General features: G+C 40.9%; 1 protein-coding gene across 1 annotated transcript in view; it reads left to right on the top strand.

Moving 5' to 3' along the window:
* The first annotated feature begins 330 nt into the window (after window positions 1-330).
* Window positions 331-16,404, top strand: part of TRPC4 (transient receptor potential cation channel subfamily C member 4) — a 176,153-nt gene continuing 160,079 nt past the window's right edge. Inside the window, exon 1 of the mRNA XM_064173376.1 lies at window positions 331-365. The gene's annotated coding sequence lies outside the window, so the exon portion shown is untranslated. The remainder of the gene's footprint in view (window positions 366-16,404) is intronic.

Raw genomic sequence — 16,404 nt, 5'->3', positions numbered from 1 at the left:
ACCAGCATGAGGCTCTCCGAGGGAACGATATGCCTCACTAAGCAGTCAGAGAAGAAGCTGCCTCTCATCTGTTGCACCGAAGCCCGCCTGCAGGCGCGGTCCCCTCGGCTGGAGGTGATGGACACCCGCTAACTCGTGGGCGTGTAACCCAGGGTGGCTGCATGTGTGGCAAACATGAAGAAAATAAAGTAAAAATGGGGAAAAGTGGCTGAAGTGGACGAGAGACAGTGAAATAAACCAAACACTTTTTAAAGGGATTTAATTTACAAAAGGAATTGAACACGGGTACTACTTCCAAGGGAAAATGTGACCTGTTAGAACTGTCGAAGGGAGATGCCGGCTGTCAACGCGTGCACCTAAACCAAGTAAGTTCTCGTCGAGTTTGATATATTCTACTTCTGAATCCTTAATTACTTTATTCTTCTTTTACAAGAAGGAAAAAGAAAAATGAAAAAATGCAAAACAGAACTCCACAAAACAACAAAAGTTTCTAGGACGGTCTGAGATAACATAACTTTTGCGCCTACTCAAGCATAACGCCACATTGTGCACCTCCTTGGTCACAGCCCAGAGGATCATTAAGATCTCTTTCTTTCGTCTGTAATAAAGGGACGCGGCATCGCTCGGTGGGTGGGTGAAGTGTGACACCTGCAGGATAGCAAGGCGCCTGGGGGGCTGGGGCAGGGAGAGGGCAGGTGGCTGCTCCCCTGCGGCACAGCGAGGAGGGGGGCTGGGAAGCCCTGCCTTTGCCACCCGCTCAGGGCTGAAGTGAGGGCCGGCGCAAACAGCGTCGCTAGCCGACCCTGGTACCGCGACTCCCGACGGCCTGACGGGACCGGGAGCACCCCGGCGGCACGATACGCAGCGCACGGGGCTGAGATCAGAGAGCTGTGCTGCGAAGGGGATACCGGCGGCCGCAGCTGACTTGTCGCCACTGATCCCTTCAAGAGGACCTCGCTCCTCGTCGGTGCAGTCCGTTGGGACCCTCCTCTTGGGGGTCTTGCCAGGAAGCCTAGAACGGCAACACGCAGGTAGATAGGAGAGTAGCATAGTAAAACGAGCTGTATGAAGCGCATAGAGGATATAAAGGGGTGGGTCGGTTTTATTCCTGCGTTGGGGTTAGACTTGCAAGATCCTGGCTGTTGCGATAGTCGGGACAGAAGCCATAGCCTGTTGAAAGAAGCAGCTGATGCCCTAGAGACTTAAAAGCTAGCAGAAAATCGCACCGTGCAGAGGGACAGAACTGAAATTCCCTGCATCTGGCAAAACCTGTGGCCCTGTTAATCCAGTTGGTTTCCGGTTTTTACAAGAAAATGTCATGCATGCACTTCTGTGTTACTGGACTCAAACTGAGTGATTTTCTGTTAGCATGGCAACCAAAATTTATTTCCGTAAGTGTGCTTCTTAAACGAGATAGTTTTTCCAACACCAAAACACATTTTAGGTGCAAGTAAATAAAACCACTTTCCAGTCTGTTTTTTTTCCACAAAATGAGACTTATAAAAAAAAAAAAAAAAAAAGAAAAGAGAGCGAGGAGAGAAGGAATCTTGGTTTCATCTGAGAAGTAAATGCATCTTTGTATAGGAATCAGTGCACATACATATTTCCCACACATAGAATGGAAAACAGTTTAAGTCCAATTTTCTTGAAATTGAAATTGTGTATGTTGTTGTACTGCAGTGGCACGACACATTTCAGTGTTTCTTTCTCCAAAGCTCAGACCTGAATTGCTTAGTAAGGTTATCAGTGCAAAGGTATGCATTTTGCCATAATTTAACCATATGCACATAAGCGAGAATTTTGTCTACTGTAGAGAAGCCAAATGCCAGAGTCAGACTGCTTTATAACTGATGTAGAATGGCAGAAATTCAGGACTTAGAGAAAATATGACTTTACACCCTTGTTTTCAGGCAAATCTCAGAAATTATTTTTGTCCTTTAATGTCAGAATACTTGAAGCTGTCATGGTACAGTTGGGTTTCCTGTGTCGTCTTCTGTACTGGAAAACTTTCGTTTTGCTTGCAGAAGGATTAGGTTCTTTAGTATAGGTTGTGGGGTTTTTGTTTGGTTGTTTTTTTTTTTAATTTTTATTGTTGTTTGTTTGGGTTTTTTTCTTCTGTTGTTCAGATTTTGGAACAGATGAAACTGTATTTGGAAACAACAAAACAAAAACATGTCTGTCTTGAATTCAACTTCATCCACTTATTCTGACTCTATATATAGTAGTTATTGCACTTAAAATAGCTCCAGAAAGAAATTCCGTTTATTCTTGTCTCATCTTGTTTTGAGCCAAATGCTGGTAGTTGAAACTTCAGTCAATTGAGGCCACTGCAGATCTGATATAATTTTGCTTATCTGTTTTTGAGTATGCCTGCTGAAAATTCTGGGTCCCAGTGAATGTGGTTTCATGCATGGTGAAAGTGGATTTGCATTACTGCAATGTGGAGAGCCTACTAAGTATGTATTGGAGGACACACGTAGAGAACAATATTAACGAATTAGCTTTTGTCTTTGTACATGTGCATATAGCCTCACTTATGTGACAAGTAAAAATGAGCATGACTCCTCCCAACACTTAAGTCCTGGTCTCCATTCTAGTACACTATTGAATCTGTCAGTTTTTTCTGGGACATGATTCATTTGATTTAGGTGGCAAAGTGAACTGGAAAAACTTTGTGTAGCATTTCTGCATACTTCTGATGATTCTGATAATTGATGCCAAAAGGCACCAAATTCCTTTTGAAAGTGACGTCTGAGTGACCATGATTTGTCTTACAGAAGGGCAACAGAGAAGTCAGAAAAAAAAAAAAGAGACTGTTTTATAACCTGTTCTAAGAAAACCCAGACAAGAATATGGAAAATATTATTTCTGTTAGTACACTTAATGGTTTACAAATGTCAGATTTACTTCTTCTGTTCAGATTTAAGTTCTGTTGGGTTATATTCTAGTTCCTTTATCAAGTATGACAGATTACTGAAAGCAGGTTGAAGATAAAACTTCATGTGTAAATCAGTCTTCTGTCACCATGTTTCATGACAACAAACAAAATTCCAGAAACCATCTGTTTAGAAGCCACGAATTCAGGGGATTGTGGAAGATAATTGAGAAAGATAAGGCAAACTTGTCTTGCTGCACTGATACTACTTTAATGAGCGTAGCATAGTGTTAGTGTAACACCAGCAACAATAGTGCTAGGATCCTCATGTCTAGCATTGTTTTGTGAATACACAGAGGAAGGATGAGCAAATTAATCTTTTTGTAGCAGATAGCCATGCAGAATCCTTCGTAGGTACATTAGCTTTCAGTCAAGTAGATTTTGAAACTGTTAGAAGAAATGATGTAATTGCTTTGCACAGTAAAGTTTTCAAAGAAATGTATAGATTCTTAGCGTGTCACACAGACAAAAGCAACAAATACACGAAAAATATTTATTATAGCATTTTTTTCTTAGAGTTGTGGAGGTTTTTTTCCTCCTCCAACTGACTGGCTTGGTCTACTTCTTTACAACTACTTATGTGGATAGTGACTGATGAGAGACAAAAACTGAAAAAGAACCTTGGATTAAAATTAGTTTTTCTTACAGCTGAGATATTTTTCAACAAATGTGGGCTGAAGTGGGACAGGAAACTTGCTTAAGTTTGAATGAATTTTACATACGTCTAAGAGTATGAACCAATCAAATATAATGTCTGAAGTCTATGACAGCTTCCACACTCATCTGAAAAGCTTCTCACATACCTGTGTGTGTCAGATGAACCATTCAAATGCTATGATAAAAATATTTTCTGGTATATTATGCAGTGAGTAGAGGAGGGAACAGCAGATGAAGAAGAATTTTCACTGAGCTTCCCCAATTGTAGTATTCTGGAGCTACTGTCCAAATATTGAAAACTTCTGAGAAGCAAGCATCCTTTCCCCAGGAGGCAAAAGCCCTTGTCCAATAGCTGGTGCATGAACAGTGAGGAACCAGGATCTGAGGCAGTGCCCTTCAGCTCTTCCAGGCCTAGCTCAGTACATGCTGTTTTTCCATGACACAATTTTTTTTTAAGTGATTACTTATATGAGTTCTAATCACCAAATCCACATCATTCTTTGACTGACAATATACTAAAGGTTTTGCCGCCTGCGCTCAAAACTAAAACCAGATCAGAAAAGCAGACACTAGGGTACTCATGTCCTTCTGCCAGCTGATCACGTGAATCACAGTTCAGTTTACTTAAAACTGTCACTCTAGGAGGACATTTATGGGTCTGGTAGCATAAAGGCTAGCCCTTTTGGCTAGATCTGACACCCTGAATTGATACAAAATAGCTGTATTTCAACCATTAAGGTGAATTTGTAGTGTCTCCCTTTCCTGGAAAGACAAAAGGAAAAGGAGATTGTGCTCATCCTCTGTGTTTTGTCTTCTCATTGTAGCAGAACAAGCATACTGTTGACGTGCGAGTCTTTCTTTTCTAAGTATGCAGCAAGACTCAAAACAAAGAACCTTCCTTATTAAGCTAGGTTATCTGAATCCCAGCTGAGCAGAGCTGGTTAAGTAAGCCCAGAGGTCAGCAGAGTGAGGCCAAATTCCTGCTATAATCAGTTTTAAATGCACTTAAAAAAAACCCCCAAACAAACAACAAACTAAAACATAGATACAGATGCACGTGATCCAAGGTGTTGTGCTAATATTGAAACAATCTGTAAATAGCGTGGACTTGCTGGTTGGATATATGCTTCTGGGAGTTTGTCAGTTGCCACCTCTGCAGTTGAATTTCCTTACACGTGATTCCTCAAAACATACATTCTTATGCAAACTGTCAATAGCTACCTAAAACATTTGCCACCTTTCAAGTCAGATGTCTGTTTTTTGTATTTGTCAGAGAAAGGCAGCATCTGCCAAACAGTCAACAGTATTCTCACTGAGGGCCCAGCAGTTAACCTCGGTTATGAGAGGGGTGTTAATAAAACTCTGTACCAGTCCGAAATGCATCGTGAGAAGTTGGTCCGGCCTAAGAGCTTTTCTGCACTTTACAAGAAGGCTGAAAGCATTCTATGTGTAGGAACCTTCCTGCAGTAGACTCCTTGCAGGATAGGCTGAAAATTCAAATTTCTCACTTCAGCTATGACTTTATCAAACTCCACATTCACACTAAAGGAAGTTAGCAGTGCAGTCAGTACAATCATGTGCTCTTTACATTAACAAACATACTTTTGCCAGTGTTCTGCATTGTTCTAAATCAGGGGAAGAATATATAAGGATTCTATCTTGAAGATGAAATTTAGAATGGTTCTATCATACAGATTTTTTTAACAGATCAGCAGTTTGATATCAGACCTGAGAGTACTAGACTAAGAAAGGAGTGGACCAGATTTACTCCATTGTCTTTTATATGTAATTTTTAATTTTAAAAAAAGTTGCATTTACCAACAGAAATTGTATTTCATGGATTGTATTTGTTATTATCTTTCAATTATAAAAAGTAGAACATGCAAATTTTTTTTTTTTTTGGTAGAGGAATGAACAATAGGGTTGTTCATAGGGTCATATTGTGTCTTATTTGAGATTACTCTCAGTACACTTGTATATTGTTAATTTATGTCAAAAATGTTTTTGCTAAGAAATCTTGAAAACCTCTAAAAAGGGATTTTTTTGCTCTAAAGGTCAGATTTTTATTTTTTTTTCATGTAGACACCATAAATTTGGTTCCTAGTTGTAAATCAGCCATGCATGTTCCTCAGGTAGTTACTGGAGAGAGACAGACAGTGAACAGACTAATCCATCTAGTTCCTACACTTTACATAAAGTGGGAGACATTGGGTATTTATGGTTTCTGATTGTTACTGGATTTCACACGTCTGAAGCAAGGCAAGGTGAATCTCACCCTAGTGGTATAAAAAAAAAAAAAAGCATATTCAGATGGAACAGAAAATAGACATCTCTTTTCTTCGAAGGTGTAGCAAGAGCAAGGTCCTGTGGACCTTAATGGCAGTGATGCAGGTGTTGTAACAGTAATTAGATGACTACAACATAATTCAAATATCCTATTGTCTATTCGCAGAATTGTGATTGGATTTGGGGGCTTGTAGCTATGCCAGAGGAAACAGGAGTGTTAACTGGACCCTTGCAGACGAAGAACACACAGTTCTGGGCACTCAAATCATGTGAGTGCAAGATGTCTCTCTTCTGGAGAGAATGTGCAGCATCTGCTGAGCAGGGGAAAGCAGGCACAGATTCTATTCAAATACTCTCGACATTGCTATCTCCACAGTGTACTTTAGTCTACTGAACACGTAATTACAACAGAAATTATCTTTCAGTGCTATATAGTTTTAATCACTATTCATGTGAAAATATTAATTATCATCAAAACACTTAAATATAAATCCTTCTGTTGTGCTTCAGCAGACTGCTATGTACATCCTGCCACTGAAAAATGGCTAAAATGTCTTGCTTGTGTATTGCTTATTCTGACAACGTTTTGTTTTAGATTGGGAGAGATGTTTGATGGTAATCATTTCAGTGATTAGAGCTGCAGTCAATCACTTGTACTTGTTTATGCTGGCATGGTGAGTTGTTGTTTTTTTTCTTAGAATCATTGAATCATAGAACTGTTCAGGTTGGGAAAAAAACCTCTGAGATCAAGTCCTACCAATTGCCTAGAGCCTGCAATCCCACCACTACTTACAAGGTGCTACCACTAAAACACATCCCTAAGCACCACATCCAGACATCTTGTAGATACCTCCAGGGATAGTGACTCTGCCATCTCCCTGGGCAGCATGTTCCAATGCCTGATAAACCCTTTCTGTGAAAAGTGTTTTCCCTGTATTCAACTTGAACTTCCCTTGGCACAATTTGAGGCCATTTCTTCTTGTCCTGTCACTTGTTGCATGAGAGAAGAGACTGGCCCCCACCTCACTCCAGGCTTCTTTGTGGTAGTTGTAGAGGGCAATGAGGTCTCCCCTCAGCCTCCCCTTCTGAAGACTAAATAACCTCAGTTCCCTCAGCCATTCCTCATAAGACTTGTGTTTCATGTCCTTTACCAGATTTGTTGCTCTTCTTTTGTGTTCTATAGTATATTTGCTCCTGTTTCAAAAACATATTCTTTCCCTGTGGTGGCCTTAACTATCTAGTATATGCCCTACATAATTAATTTTGGCCATAAATATAAAACAAACAAACAGACTAACAAAAAGTTGCCTACAGAACAGTTGTCTAATTTATCTTTAAGTCTCTTAGCTACAAAACTGTTACTGTTAACTCTGACAGTAAATTTGCCCATAACGCCAAGTTGGGAGGGAGTGTCAATCTCCTGGAGGGTATAATAGTGCTGCAGAGGGACCTGGGCAAGCTTTGTCCATGGACTGAGGTCACTGTTATGAAATTCAACAGGACCAAGTGCAGAGTCCTGCATTTGGCCACAGTAAACCTATGCAGAGCTACAGACTGGGGAATGAGTGTCTGGAGAGCAGCCTGGCAGAGAGGGACATGGGAGCACTGTTTGGACATGAGGTGGTGGATTCACGAGCCTTGGAAGTTTTTAAGAAAAGATTGGATGTTGCACTTGGTGGCTTGGTTTAGTTGATGTCGTGGTGTTAGGTTGTAGGCTGGACTTGATCTCAGATGTCTCTTCCAGCCTCAGTGATTCTGTGATTCAAAAGTAACTGCCTGTCTTTGAATTAATCTAGACACCTTAACATCAGAGCCATGAGTCTTTATAGCTTTTAGAAGGAACCTAGTAACTCTGAGGTTGATGCATGTGACCTGTCTTGAAGGGAATTAATCTACCTCTGCAGGGTATGTATTTTTTCCCATTTGCAGTAAAGGAAGTTTGGGATCACACACCAGCCTCAGAAGTTAGTGCTTTGGATTCCTAAGCTGGCAAATGTGACTCTCACCTTTAATTTTCAAGTGTTATAAATTGAAATACTTCATCTTGCCACACAATGACTAATAGAGATTCCTGAATTTAAGGTGAAGAATATGCTATACTAATTTATATTAAAAACAACCAACAAACAACAGCAAATAAACCCTAATTAGTACTTTAGCATATATGGCGCAGAGATCAATTGTTGCAGATTGATAGCATGTGTGGGTGTTTGTATTAAGTCCTGGGCTATTTTCTTGTAAAAGGCATCAGGCAATTACAAAATAATATTTTGGTCTGACAACTTTTTTTACCTTAGTGGTACTCACTTTGAGCATATTTGCCTCTTGCACTGAGGCCAGTTGTACCAAATAGTGATGTGGTTGGAGGTAATTGCATTTATTGTTACATTTATTGCTAATGTGTCTTTATAGACAACCAAGCCTTCCACATAACACGATTTTTTAACAAGTTTTTGTTTGTTTGTTTGTTTGTTGTTTCTGGTATTTTGGGGGTTTTCTGATTAGAGGTTTGCTGCTCCTGCAATACTTAAAACAAGCAGAGCAAGCAAGAATTTGAACCCCTCTTCTTTGTCCATAGGGGAGGGAAGCAGGGAAGGCTCAGGGGTTGTTTTTCAGTGATCAGGCATGAGTCTAGCCTCAGAGCTGCACTGGCGTACTGAGCTGTTGACAGCACACTCTGGATTTTGTAGAGACACGTTAGGATAAAGAATTACAGAGTTATAGAATGGTTTAGGTTGGAAGGGACCTCAAAGATCAGCCAGTTCCAACCCCCCACCATAGGCAGGGACACCTCCCACTAGAACAGGTCACTCAAGGCCTCATCCAGCCTTGTCTTGAACACCTCCGGGGACGGAGAATTCACAGTGTCCCTGGGCTGGTGTCTCACTTCTCTCACTGTAAAGAACCTTTTCCTAACATCTGGTTTGAATCTCCCCTCTTTAAGTTTAAACCCATTACCCCTCATCCTGTCACTACAAGACCTTGTAAATAGGCCCTCCCCAGCCTTCCTGTAGGCCCCCTTCAGATACTGGAAGGCCACTATGAGGTGTCCTCAAAGCCTTCTCTTCTTTAGGCTGAAGAGCCCCAAGAAGAGCCTGTTCTCATAGCAGAGCTGCTCCATCCCTCCGAGCATCTTTGTGGCACTCCTCTGTACTCACTCTAACAGTTCAATACCCTTCCTGTGTTGGGGGCTCCAGAACTGCACACAGTACTCCAGGTTGCATCTGACAAAAGCAGAGTAAAGGGGGAGAATTGCTCCCTTGCCCTGCTGGCTACACTTCTCTTGATGCAGCCCAGGACACTGTTGCTGTCTGGATTTCTTACTCATTCTGAGTGGTTCCTCTTCACTCAATTTGTAGAAACTACCCTCATTTTGTTACTGTTTCTGCTGGCTTTAGGGCAGGTGGGAGCTTTCTTCCATCTGAAGAACTCGTTTGGGTTAACTGCAGACCGGATCCAGCTCTTTAGGTCTTTATAATTAAAAAAAAAAAAATCATATGCATAAGACAGGACCTAGACATATGCCTACAGTCCATTGTCATTTTATTTTGTTAAAAGAATGTTACTCTCATAACAGGCTGATTCCTTGCTTAGCATCATCAGTGAATTCTTCCTGATGTGCTCTTGTATGTTCACCCTTGTCCATTCTTAATGCTGGATTTCTCACCCACCTGCTCAGTATGTTAAGTTCAGAAATTGTAGATGAGTTCTTAGGAGCACAGTGAAGGTTTTATTTTGACTTTAGTGTTATGAAGCACCAGATTCTCTGAGGAAGAGCCAAACATCTAACCCTGAGGAGAGGTTTAGGCCAGCAGTACCCATGTGTGGATCTGCAGGTCTGTCTCATGAAATACAATCAAGGAAAATATTAGCTGCGCAATTGCCTAAGCTTCTGTAATTCAGGGTATTGCTAGTTGCACCCACAAAATGAGTAACCTAGACATCCAGAAAATGAGTAACCCAGAACAGTGTATCCTGCACTACCCAAAGTCTGCATCAGGGTCCTTATTTTCAGGAAGAGCCTTTGATAAGCAGTAATTCTCCTCAGTGATATTATACAACCAAGTTTCTCTTAAAACCAAGGGTTTGCTCACTTTGAAGTAGCAAGGGCTTGAATGGAAGGCGAGAAACAGTTTGACATTTCAAAATTAATATTGTCAAAACAATGCTTTATTTCAAAGTCATATAAATACAGTGAAGACCATGACTCTGTTGAGAGACACTAGGGCATTCAGATAGGTCAGCTTGTGCTCACATTTTCCATGATATACCCATTTACATTTAGTTAATGCTCATCTTTCAAGGGTTGGTTTCCTTCTGAAAACGTAGTGGTTTGGTAGGCAAATGTGTTAGGGCAAAATGACACTTTAGTCATTTTACTCCATTAGTGTTCTCTTGCCTGATTACTGTTATTTTAACACTTTTTAACATAAACAGTGGTTCCTTCTTGTTAAGCAAGGAAGCTTCGGTGGTTGCTTCTTGTTAAGAAAGAAATTCATTCTTCCCTTCCTCTCTTCAGTGTGAGATATTTGCCTGAATCCAGATTTAAGGAGTATAGTTTAAAAGTTCAGGTGAACATTTTAGATATGGTAACAAAGAAAAGTAGCAGTAGTATGCAAATTTCTGTAGAGAATACAACATCACTTTAGCAATTTCACATGTGCTAAAATGATATTAAAGATGTTTTTACTATTCATATTTGCACAGTACTTTGCCTCATAGATGTGTAATTAATTATTTGATTTTTTTCCCATTCCTTTATCGTAGCTCTCTGAAAAAAAATGTTGTCGTTATGTGTTTTTATTGTATCACAGAATCACAGGATGTCAGGGGTTGGAAGGAATCTCTGGAGGGCTTCAAGTCAACATACTTGACAGAGCAGGACCATAGAATCTAACATAGGTCACACAGGAATGCATCCAAATGGATATTAAAAGTCTCCAGAGAAGGAGACTGCACAGCCCCTCTGGAGAGCCCGTTCCAGTTCTCTGTGACCCCCAGTGAAGAAGTTCCTCATGTTGAGGTGGAACTTCCTATGCTGTAGTTTACATCCATTGCCCCTTGTCCTATCACAGGGTGCAAGTGAGAAGAAAACGTAGTCCTCATATATTTATATACATTTATTAGATCCTCTCTAAGTCTTCTCCTCTCCAGACTAAAAAGCCCCAGGTCCTCAACCTTTCTTCATAGGGCAGATGCTGCAGCCCTTTAATCATCCTTGTAGCCTTCCATTGGATTCTCTCAAGTATATCTCTGTCCCTCTTGAATTGGAGAGCCCTGAACTGAGCTGCAGTATTCCAGGTGGGGCCTCACTAGGGCAGAGTAGAGGGGCACTCTTAATGCATCCCAGGATCCCATTGGCCACAATGCACACTGCTGTCCCATGGATAATTTGCTATCCACCAGAACTCCCAGGTCCATGGGGCTGCTCTCCTGTATATCACCTTCTAACCTGTACTGGTGTGGTTTATTATTCCTTCCCAGATGCAGGACTCTGCACTTACTCTTTTTGAAGCTCATTAGGTTTCTCTTTTGCTCAGCTCTCCAATCTGTCCAAGTCTCACTGAATGGCTGCACAGACTTAGCTGTGTCAGCCATGCCTCCCAGTTTGGTGTCATCAGCAAACTTGATGAGCATACTCTGTCCCCTCATTAGTGTCATTCATGAAGTTGTTGAACAGGAACAGGCTCAGCACTGATTCCAGTGGGCCCACACTTTCCCTATTCTTCCTTTTACTACAGATATATTTGAATAAACCCTTTGTTCCCACTTACTTCCTTTGCCAGTTTTAGTTCTGAGGGTCTTCCTTATTGTCTTCCTACATGCCCTGATAACTTCTTTATAGCTCTCCCAAGTGACAAGTCTTTTCTTCCATAAATTGTAAATTTCTTTCTTCCATGGGATTTCCTTCAGGAGCTCCTTGCTCATCCATGAAGGTCTCTTAGCAATTTTTTTTCTCATACCAACTTTCTTGGGCTCCTTTACCCTCTAGAGCCTTAGCCCATAGGATTCCTGAAAGGAGATTTTTGAAGAGCACAAAGCTAGTTCTGCAGAAGTCCGGGCCTGTAATTCTACTTATTGCCCTGTTTCTACCTTGTATACTACTGAGCCACTATGTCATCATCACTGTCACCAAGGCTGTTCCCAACCTTAATGTCCCTAACCAGTCTTTCTTTATTAGTTAATACAAGGTCCAGCAGTGCACCTCTCCTTGTTGGTTCCTCCACTGCCTGCATTAAGAAGTCATCATCGATCACTGCCTGAGTCTTTTGGACTGAATGTGTCTAGCTGTGTGGTATTTCCAACACATATCAGGGTGACTGAAGTTGACCATGACTACCAAGGAGTGTGTTGTAGAGGCTACTCCTAGTTGATAGTGGAAGGCCTCAACAACATCTTCTTGGTTTGGTGGCCTATAGTAGACACCCACAACAGTTTCATCTCCCTTTTCATGTCCCTTAATTCTTACCTACAAGCTTTCAACCTGTTCTACCTCCCTGCCTTGGATGGAACTCAATATATTTCAGCTGCTCTCACATAGAGAGCATTACCACCACCTTGCCTTGTTGGCCTATTCTAAATAGTACATAGCCAACCATGAAAACATTCCAGTCATGGTAGCTGTCCCACCATGTTTCACTGATTGCAGTTATATCATCATGCAACCTAATGCAGATCTCCAACTCTTCCTGCTTGCTCTCCATGCAGGTTATAAGCATTTAAAAGAGGAATTTAAGCCATTAGTTTTAACTTTTGTATTCTCTCCATTCCTGGTCACTTCTATGGTTACTAACCTATGTACAGGCAGGTGTCATTTAACAAGCCTTAGACACCACAGTCAAATGCACTTTAAGCAGCTTTTGCTTGTCATAAATCTTCCTAAAATCCTATAAGCAATGATTTATTTGCATGCTTGGTTTAGGTTTTATCTCTGTGTGCTCTTTGTGTGTGGAGAACTCACATGACAGGTGAATTTAAGGTGATGATAATGCCCGAAGTAATCTGAAATTCTAGCACCCTAATGTGAAGTTTTACAAAATAAAACGTGAAACAGTCGTTCCTTCTCATCAATCATATGTGGATTGGTTCAGATGGAAGATGTAGTTTTGAAAATTTGCCCCCTTTATTCCAAGAGAATTGTAGTGCTCAGGCAGCTCCTTGTTTCTTATCAATAATTCAGCAGTTTATGAAAAATATATTGTGTCTCCTTCTCCACTCTGATGCAGTAAGTGCGATTACAAATTAGGAAGAATCTAGTCCAAAATCTGCTGTTGAGTATTTTTGAAACGTTAACCTATTTGCCATCACTGCCACATCTGCTCTGTGTAATGCTCTCAGTCATTTTCTCCATTCTCTGTATAATTTATTTTTCTGTTGCTGTTTACAGACTCATATATTGATTCTTTTCATACAGAGACTCTTTGCTTTAAATACACTGCTGTAGTTGACAAGGACACTGCATCTGATTGTGAGCATTCTTGTATTTTTCTGTTGCTGCAAAATTTGTTTTAAGAATGAAAATTAAGTAGGAAATGGCACATGTGATTTTTAAAAACCAAGCTTCTTTTTCGGTAGCTTGTAAAATATTCCAGAATCATTCTGAGCAGATTTTTTAATGGAACTGGCAAAAATCTGCTTGCCCTTTCAAGATTGTAGCACATCAAAGCAAAAAAAAAAAAAAAAAGGGGGGGGGGGGATTGTCTTTTATAAGCAGAAGTCTACTGTCCTATTGCATATGCAATACATTCCACCTGTTATTCATACTTCAGTAGATCACATACATTTCATTGAACATAAGATAACATTGTTTTGTTCTCAAAGCTTATCTACTTATGCCAAGGTGTTGTATTGTGAAAGAATCATCAAATGTTTTGTTTAGCTTCCACATCTTTACCTTCTGACATCGCAGTAGCGCTTCTGAGTAGTAGCTCAAGATACTACACTAGAGTTAATTTTCACTGTGGGCATTCCACTAGCAGGTTTTCTAGGAAAGGGGAAAAAAAAGAAAAAAATAAGAAAGAAAAGGTTTTATTTTGATAGAAAGAAACCATAGTGTCTGCATTCATAATTGGAAAGATTTGCAGATTTATGGATGCCTAAATCATATTCTCTGGCAAAATAGGCTCATGAATACTTATGTTTTTGTGTATATACATACAACACACATATGTTTACATACACACAACAGAAGAATACGTATGTATGCTTACATGTGTAGAGTTATTTATGTGTACTATGTGAAACACATTAAAGGTTATTTATTTCCTATGGTGAGTGCAAGAGAAGAGCTATCTAGAGGGAAGAATACAGCCTATTAAAGTGTTCTTCTCATGTACGCAAAGAGTTTTCTCTCATTGTCTGGGAATATTTGTCTTTACACTAGATTGGTTTAAACACCAAGTGTACGAGCCCAGTTCTAGGCCAAATATGACTTCTTTGCAACTGAAAGCAAATGAGCTGTGAATTTAACTCTAATGGCAGGCTACCAGGATATGGGAAGGTTTAGCCATTCAGAGGCAGTTCTTTCATCATACGCTTAGGGACTCCCAGGAGGCTGAGGTTTCTTAACAGCCAGCAGCTTCTAGGCATGGAGCTGGCAGCCCTTACAATATGCAAACTTAGATGCAGTTCCTAATAAGGAATTTTTTTTTCCTTAAGTTACAGCATGACTAGGACTAACCCAGTATCTTTAACTTTGCTTATTATCCAGAAGGTCTTTTTTTTGTAGGCTATTTTGTCAAAATAATTAATTCATTTAAAAACATGTCCATCTATTAATTGGATCACCTAAGTCTTATGACATTTTGAAGTGTTTGATCCTTAGATGAACTGCACATGGCATCTGTCAGGGAAAGCTTCTGAAGGAGACAGAATACTCTTGCACTTTGCCACCTCAAAACTTCCTCAGAAACCTGCTTCTGAGTGTCGACACCATGATGTTCACGAAATAAAAAGATAATTGATCCTTTGGGATCCTGCTGTTTCTTTCACAAAATGTCATTGCAACAGCAGAAGCCTGAGAACTGATTGTGTTTTATTATCTCCCACACTGGAATGTAAGAGCTGTTATGAGAATTGAGGAGGAAGATACAGGCACCATGGAAAAAGAGACTTTAGGGTAATCAGTGCATGCCATCAAGCCAGTCTAGAAAACATCAGCCTGACCTGACAGTTTCAGTCTCCCTGTGAAATGTACTTCAAGATGGTTCTTGTTGATTGGTTCAGAAAACCAGTTACTTGAAATATCTGATGTGTCACTGTCATTGAAATAAACAGGAAACACATCATCAATACTCTGCCTTCTTGCCTTGTGCCTCTTGATCGTCTCTGTACTCAGCTGTCTGCAAACACTGAACCAGCAGCCCCTTTGTTTGCCTGGAACTGTGACGTAGCAGCATGGGGTGACGATCACAAAGGAACTGGATGAGACAAATCTTTGACTTCTTTATATAAGAACATGTGAGTTAGTCACAAACTGGTCCTTAGAAATTAGTTTTCACATCTTGGTCACATATACTTTGAAAAAAGTAGACGTTTTCAGGATTGCAGCATTAATCGTTAATATCTATCACCTGTAGATAATTTACCCATTTCCTTTGGGATGGGATTTAACAAGGCCAAGTGCAGGGTTCTGCACTTTGCCCACAACAACCCTAAGCAGCGCTACAGGCTGGGGACAGAGTGGCTGGAGAGCAGCCAGGAGGAAAGGGACCTGGAGGTACTGGTAGATAGTAGGCTGAATGTGAGCCAGCAGTGTGCCCAGGAGACCAAGAGAGCCAGTGGCATCCTGGCCTGGATCAGGAACAGTGTGGCCAGTAGGACAAGGGAGGTTATTCTTCTCCTGTACTCAACACTGTTCAGGCCACACCTTGAGTCCTGTGTGCAGTTCTGGGCTTCTCAATTCAAGAACAATATTGAGGTACTGGAATGTGTCCAGAGAAGGGTGACAAAGGTGGTGAAAGGCCTGGAACGCAAACCCTATGAGGAGAGGCTGAGGGAGCTGGGGTTGTTTAGCCTGGAGAAGAGGAGGCTCAGGGATGACCTCATTGCTGTCTTCAACTACCTGAAGGGACATTGTAGCCAGGTGGGGTTGGTCTCTTCTCCCAGACAACCAGCAATAGAACAAGGGGACACAGTGTCAAGTTGTGCTGGGGCAAGTATAGGCTGGATGTTAGGAGGAAGTTCTTCCCAGAGAGTGTGATTTGCCATTGGAACGGGCTGCCCAGGGAGGTGGTGGAGTTGCCATGCCTGGAGGTGTTGAAGAAGACTGGATGAGGCATTTAGTGCCGTGGTCTAGTTGACTGGATAGGGCTGGATGATAGGTTGGACTGGATGATCTTGGAGGTCTCTTCCAAACTGACTGATTCTATGATTCTATGATTTTGAGTGCTAGCTAATAACTCACGCAGTAGAACTGGTAACTTCCCGGATCACGTAAGGGCAAGTGCTAGTACCAAAACAAAATTACTAAAATGCAGGGATTTGACTGGGATTGCCAGCTCAGAAATTAAGATAACAGCTAAAAC

This window comes from Pogoniulus pusillus, chromosome 3 (assembly GCF_015220805.1).
Source record: "Pogoniulus pusillus isolate bPogPus1 chromosome 3, bPogPus1.pri, whole genome shotgun sequence".
Taxonomy (NCBI): Eukaryota; Metazoa; Chordata; class Aves; order Piciformes; family Lybiidae; genus Pogoniulus; species Pogoniulus pusillus.
The sequence above is the reverse complement of the archived record's forward strand: the minus strand, read 5'-3'. Positions and strand labels throughout refer to the sequence as shown.